At 35.7% G+C, this 7,574-nt stretch overlaps 1 protein-coding gene across 1 annotated transcript in view; it reads left to right on the top strand.

Annotated features, from left to right (window-relative positions):
- The window catches only part of lypd6 (LY6/PLAUR domain containing 6), a 28,178-nt gene that overhangs the window by 869 nt on the left and 19,735 nt on the right, over positions 1-7,574 (top strand). The window lies entirely within an intron of this gene.

The raw sequence follows: 7,574 nt of genomic DNA, 5'->3' as shown, positions 1-7,574 counted from the left end.
GTTGCGTTTTAGGTTATTTGGTTCAAGTTTATTATATTATTTGAGTGTTGTATGATAGCCTGATGTTTTGTCTTTGTGTGGGTAACACTGCTATGTGTTTATATTACTATTGACTACTGTTGCTGAAGAGCTAGTTTGATGAACTATAAATTATCATGTGGCTTTTTATTGTATTATCGTTTTGTTATCAGTACATTTTACAGTGACAAACAGATTAGCTAAATAGGTTTGTTTATTTACATTATAGGATCTATAAAACAGGATACAGTCAGCAAAATACCATAGTGTTATTCTTGACTGTATTTTATTTATTTATTTCTTCAACTTTATTTTTTTTTTTTATAAATTTATTTGACTTTTTAAAACAATTGTTGTTGTCATATAGTTTGATGAATAACAGTGCATATATGGTGTTAAACTTAACCTAAACTAGTAAGGTGTGCAAAAGTATGCCATTTTCAAAGGTCAAACAAATGGTCATCCTGTCAAACAGTTCTACAGTTCTTTTTCATTGATATTTACACTATGCATTTAAACATACAAATTCAGCTCTCTGTAAATGATGCATTATCTGTGCATGTCTTAAACACAGTGCTGGCCAAATAAGTGCGTTATATTCCATGCTCATTAAATTTGTGTATTTTGACATTCTGTCAAATGCTAGTGGCGACCTGTCATGCACTGCATTCATAAAAGGTCAGGAGTGACCCTCCCTGCCCACCCTGATTCAATGCCAAGAATGTTCAGTGTCATGCATTTGTATTATATTATATGGAACTAATCCGCAATAAGGCACTCTTGCATCCACTAGTGTGAATACATGCACAACAATGGATCTATAATATTTCATATTAAAAATGTGCAGCAGGTGCATGGATACGGCAGTGCATTTTTATTTAGAAATGGGGTTGATTTTATGAATTTGATATGAACCCATACCTAGATAGAGCTTTGTGTGCTGCTTTGTGTTTGCTGTGCTTGTAGGAGTGGTTAGTTCACAGTGTGTACGCATACACTGGTTCTTTCCGTTTGTTCTCTGTAGATCTTAATGTAGTTTTGTAGTGGATATGCAATATCTAGGTCACAAAAATCCTTGATATTATAATACAGCATGTAATGTAAAAATGTATGTTTAATGTGTTTTGGCTTACAGCAAATCACTAATGTTGACCAACCAGGCAAATGACGTCTTCTCATTTCAATGACCTTTTTATGAAAATGGCCCTTTGATTGCTGTTTTTCTCTTTCAAGGGACGATGCATATTCTCATTTAGCTGTAATGCACCTGCGTTTTGGTGGAGAAGATAAATGACGTGCTCATTTCCACAGTCTTTTTCAGTGCAAAAAATAGTCTGAAACACATTTTATCTGTAGTCTGTGTGGGGGGTGTGAGTACAGACTCAACACAGGCAGCCAAGGACACAAGAGGAAGGTACACTGTGAACTATTCTCATTTAGCAGTGAGAGGAAATCCATCGAGTTACTTATGAGCTGAGCTTCCTTTCATATCAGATAGGAGAAAACATTTCCACTGAGGTGGAAAGCGCTTTCTCACTGGGAAAGCCCTGATGACATCACAGCGACTGAGACCATTTCAGACAATGCAAAGTGAAAGTACTGTAGTAAAGCATAGACTTGTACCATCGTTTTCTTCTCCTTCAAAATAAATTATATCATGGTAATGCTTTGCAGTAGTATTCAATACTTGTACATTAGCATTAGTTGATGCATTAGATAACATAAGCAATATTTTAGAGCATTTATTAATGTTTATTTGATCACATTTATTATTGTTGTGCATTCTACTACTACTAAGTATTATTGTATGTATCATTTCATTATTTTTAATGTATTGTATGTATCATTTCATTATTTTTAATGTATAATTTATATCATTGATTCATTGATAGCTAATATTGATAGTTAATATTAGATCATAATGCTTGAATTAATATTAACATTTATAATTGAAATGTTAAAGATGTATGTAGCATGTGGATATTATTCTTACCCGAGAAACCTTAACTATTGCATAAAGTTAATGTATTTAAGCTTATATTAAGCTTATACCAATATTGTTTCAAATTCATGTAGTACGTTTGTAAAGCAGTTTTCGATGTTAAATTAAACTAAAGCCTGTAGTCTGGTCCAGTCGGGTGCAAAGGAAATGCATTGTCTCCTGCAAACATGCATAGGAAGAATGGAATTATACAGTGATGTGTGTCTAAAGCCCATCTGTAGACTGTCTGATTTTGTGGTGGGGCTGCAGTCTTGGTTGAAGGGACACGGTCAGAACAATGAATTCAAGAAGAAAATGTTTAACAGATGAAAGGGTCCTCACCAGCGTGAAAAATGCATTTGTCTTAGTTTTTTAAATCTTAGTGCCCACGCATAAGATTTATCGTCCATTAGGCCTCTTGGGTTCACTATATCTGAGTTGGGGCAGTGTAAATCAAGACCAGCTCATGCATTGGCTTATGTATTTTCTCTACATCTGAACTGAAGAGATTTGCATCATGAGCTGTTTGCGTGATACAAAGGGGTAAACCTTTGTAAATCTGAGACACAGACTGTAGTTGTAGATTGTGTTTAAAATACACCCCAAAAAAAGCTGGGTTAAAAACAACCCAAGTTGGGTTGAAAATGGACTAACCCAGCAGTTGGGTTAAATGTTTGCCCAACCTGCTGGGTAGTTTTTTTTAACCCAACCATTGTTTGAAAATGACTATATGGCTGACTTAAAATGAATCTAAAATGAAATTAATTAATAAATGTTAATTTTCAAGATATTTTGGGTTCATTTTAAGTAAGCAATACTGTAATTTTTAAACAATAGTTGGGTTAAGTAAAACTACCCAGCAGGTTGGGCAAACATTTAACCCTACTGCTGGGTTAAAACAACCCCAACTTGGGTTGTTTTTAACCCAGCATTTTTTAGAGTGATGTTCAATCTTGTCTTTATTTTCAGCAAAGGGTGAGAATTAAATGTGCAACCTAATGTGCTAACCGCCTGATCTAAGCGGGACTTGAACCCAGGTATGCCTGCATGGGAGTTCTAACAAGGAGGTTAAATTTTTATTTTACTTACCCTTTTAGTTTCCACTGTAACCTCACAAAAAAAAATTTGTTGTTCAGACATACAGTATCTGTATGGGTCAGTATATAATTCAAATTTTGTATTAAAAATACCTTATAATAAAATATTTAAAAAATATAAAATACTCATGTTATAAATTCAAAAATTGAGCCCTGCTAATATCTCTGCTTTGTGTGTGTGATGGAGGAATCTGACATCCCATTAGCGCTTGATGGATTAGCTTCACCTGATTTGTGGATTCCACACTGTTTGAGTGGATACATTTCCTTATAGAAACTTGTGACAGGAAGGCCCACATATGTACATATCCTTTGACCCCAAGAAACAGTTGAACACCTCTATGATAACATGTTAGAGTCGGGGCAGGTGTTTCTCCAGATGGGCCAGCCGAGAAACCGAAAGGTGTTATTTAAGACCTTCTAATGACATGTGTATGTAAGCATTTAGTGTTATATGGGTCATTATTGCTGAAGTATGAGGGTTGTAATCTGACGGTATGATGCAGGCTGGAGGAATGTCACGGGAATGTTGGATCTTGTCACTCTCGTGTGTTTTGAATCTCTTGGATCATGTTAATGGATTGCGCTACATGTAATGTTTCTGTGTTTCTGGATTTGTCTTTTTGGGGTGTCTATTTACGCTAAGTGCAAATAGCGGCCCTTTTTGGCAAATGCTATTTACACTAGCTCCGCCCACCAATGTCTGGTTGGGCCACTCAGGGGAGGGTGTAGGGAGGGTTTTATTATCCCAATAAGGCAGCATCCATTTAATAATTTTAATAAATGTAATCATTTACACTATGATATTATTGCAATCCTGTTAATGTACAAAAATACTGAGATGCAAATAGTATCTAATTACTATTTACTCTTATTGCAAAAAAATTATACTTTTTACTATTTTCATCTAGTGTAAATAGCATATCACTAAGAAAATGCTGCTATTGTCACTTAGAATATGTTGCTATTTTCACTTAATGCAAATAGCCGCTGCCTTATCTTTTTGTTTATTTTCTGGAACTTTTTAGAACAGTTAAAACATGCTAATATTATTTGCTTGCATTTAGTCTTAATGTTTTTTTCTTGAAATAATAATATTGTAATACCCACAATGTAAACTGGTTTAAATGGAACATGCCACCTTTTTGCCATTGCGTGACCATCAGAGGTCTTATAAAGCCTCCCGTGGCGTAGTGGGGGAGGGGGTTCAGTGCTCCATGTGCTGATCAGACTCTCCATTACTCAGAGTGCCTTCTCAATGAGGACGGTGAGGCAGAAGACAGAGCGATGGCTTCATCTGACCCCTTTGTTTCCTCTCACCACCATGTCAAGGAACTTGACAAAGGCTGATGGTCTTTGGATAATGACACTTCTCATTGGGCTGAGTACATAACAAACGCTGTGCATCGGGGCGTATGAGAGAATCCCTCAACGCTGTGCATTACTTATGCTCTTTTTGAATTATTTAGCAAAGTTTGTTTTGCGTTAACTGCATGAGTGACCAGGCAAAGATCACTGTCACTGGGTCAGTGCTAGTTCGCCTGAGGCGTCCGGCGCTCTTAATGCATCTGTTATTTTTGCATGTTACGCCCCATTATTCCATTATTTTCATTTTCAAGTCTTTTTAGCTTTACAAACATGATATATTTTAAAAAATACATGAGTCATTATGGAGAAGATTTTGCTCAGATAGGCCTGTGTAAATCTGTGTGCATGGTGTTAGGAAGCTTTTGGCAGATTTTGATGCTAATTAGCTGCTCTTGAACCCATTTGAATGCTTTACTGAGCAGATGTATCCGATTTGTCTTACGGGGGCCTTTTCGCACCCTGTAGTGAAGCTGCTGCTATCCTTTGTCAGTGTAGGAGTCTGTTAATATACTTTGTACTAGAGGATTTGAACAACAAGGTTTATTCACCTGACTATTAGTTCAGTATCAGTGTAATGATAAATATTTTTGAATGTATATTGAAGCATTTTATTCAGCATTTCATTCAATGATTATTCTGCAGTGATAGTGTGACAGTAATTTTTACAGTAATAATTTTTATTTTACAGATTTTTACATTATTTGAAATAGATGCTTTTCTTTTGAACTTTCTATTAATCAAAGAATCCTGAAAAAAAGAAAAAAAAAGGATCACGGTTTTCACAAAAATGTTAAGCACCACAACAGCTTTCATCAGTTTTGTGAGCAGCAAATCAGCATATAGGATCATGTGACACTGAAGATGAATTTTCAGCAGCCATTACAGGAATTCATTATATTAAAATATTATAGATTAAAATTGAATACCGTTTTTAAATTAATTATATTTCACAATTACTATTGTTTTTACTGTATTTTTGATCAAATAAATACAAGGCTTCTTTTATAAACATTAAAAAAATCTTGCCAACCCCAAACTTTTGAAGAAAAATGTTTAAACTGTTTTATAATAAATGCTACTGAAGATTTTAATGTTTAATTTCAGGTTTCGAGAAACAATCTATAGATAAAATAAACGTTCCCATAAATTTTAGATTTAGACAGGAAAAGAAAATATTACTTTTCTCACAAAGTGATTGCAGTCCTTTTTTAGGGATCCCTACGGCCTATATATTTTGAATGAGTATCATAATCTTGTTTGTGATTTGAAGAAATGTAAAGTGTCACAAGTCTCCTCTCTGTTATGCAGAACTTGATTCCTGGATCAACATCTTTGTTGTTCCTGAAACAACATTCCAATCAACCAATCAGATTTGAAGGACAAGTTTTCGGTTTATGTCAAGTTGAGGTTTACAACCAGGGTTAGGTGCTTCTATATCAGTGTTATTCACCTATCATTTCCCTCTGATTTTAGGGAGAACGTATGGGTAGGGTTAGGTTTAGAGGTAGGGATACAGTTAGGATTAAATTTTCGAACAGGAATGTTGTTCCTGGATCAACAAAATATGGTGATCCAGGAACAAGTTTAACTCAGCAAAATCAGGATGTGCATCTGTTATAGTGGTAAAAAAGGCATAAAATCCACATGCCTGGGCTGCTCTTTTTGCCATTCTGCTTTGAACCCCATATGTATGCAGTCAATCTTGATGTTGTCTAGTGCGGTATGTGTCTCCCTCCTCAGCATCAGCAGCAGATACAGCATTTCAGCATGCCTCCAAAGGCTTTTCATTTCCTTTGAAGATTTTTCATTCCATGAGAATGCTTGAATGGATTGTTCAGGATAATTTACACACACGCAAGCACACACACACACACACACACACACACACACACACACACACACACACACACACACACACACACACACATGTTTGTTTTTGTGAATTGTGGGGACTTTCCATAGACTTCAATGCATTTTACACTGAACAAACTGTACATTCTATCCCCCTACCCTGCCCCTACCCCTAAACCTAACCCTCACAGGAAACTGTGCAAACTTTTACTTTTTCACAAAAACTCATTCTATATGATTTATAAACCCATTTACATTGTGGGGACCGCTGGCTGGTCCCCACGATGTAGGTGAACTCAGGTTTATATTACATCATGGGGACATTTGGTCCCCACAATGTAATATAAACAAAAGCACACACACACACACACACACACACACACACACACACACACACACACACACACACACACACACACACACACACACACACACACACACACACACACACACAGGTATATATATAATATATATAATATCAATAGTCATATCAAAGGGGTATGGTGACTTTAGGCACTATACATATAAATGTTGATTTTTATGCTATTTTTTTTTATTTAGTTTTTTTTTTTATATATATTACTGAATGACATTCTGAAATTTGAGGTGAAATAGGTTCCACCTTTGCTGTTCCTTGTTCTCCCACTTTCACTTTTTATCGAAGAGGTTTTTCACTGGCATGGTTTTAATGAACCAGCATCTCAAATGTTTCATGTTCACAAAATAAAATTAAGTTGGAAACTTTTTTTTTCTTCATGGCTGGATACTTTCCATAGGTTGCCTGTTTTGCAAAAACATAGGTGTACTCTCATCCCCCCTCCCCCCCCCCTTTTTTTTTAAATTGAAATAATGAAAAGATCTCTTATTCATGCACAGCCACCTTTCTGCCATCTCAGATCTTGAACAGACATAGTGCTCTTATGTTTAGGCAATTTATGTTAATAATAATGTTCTTTGACATGGTATGTTGACTGAATCACAAGCTCCTCCACCGGGTGATCTTAAAATATACTCAAGATGTCTGAACTGTAGATGTTTACATGTAAACATGAACAAAAGCCTCATAGTTCAGAGAGTAAGGGGTATGTTTTCCCATCTGATTAAACTCAGTCACACTCTGTCCATGATCATGGAGTGTAAATGTCTTGTTGGGAGAATGTGAGGTTTTGCCATCTGAGCCCCAAAGACAAAAGAGGGAGCAAATCCTTTCATGAACATTCCTAATTAGCCCCCTTTGCTGCCTTATCCTGTTATGGTTT

Source organism: Chanodichthys erythropterus, chromosome 14 (genome assembly GCF_024489055.1).
Source record: "Chanodichthys erythropterus isolate Z2021 chromosome 14, ASM2448905v1, whole genome shotgun sequence".
NCBI classification, from domain to species: domain Eukaryota; kingdom Metazoa; phylum Chordata; class Actinopteri; order Cypriniformes; family Xenocyprididae; genus Chanodichthys; species Chanodichthys erythropterus.
Note: the sequence above shows the minus strand (reverse complement) of the source record. Positions and strands in the feature narration are given on the sequence as shown.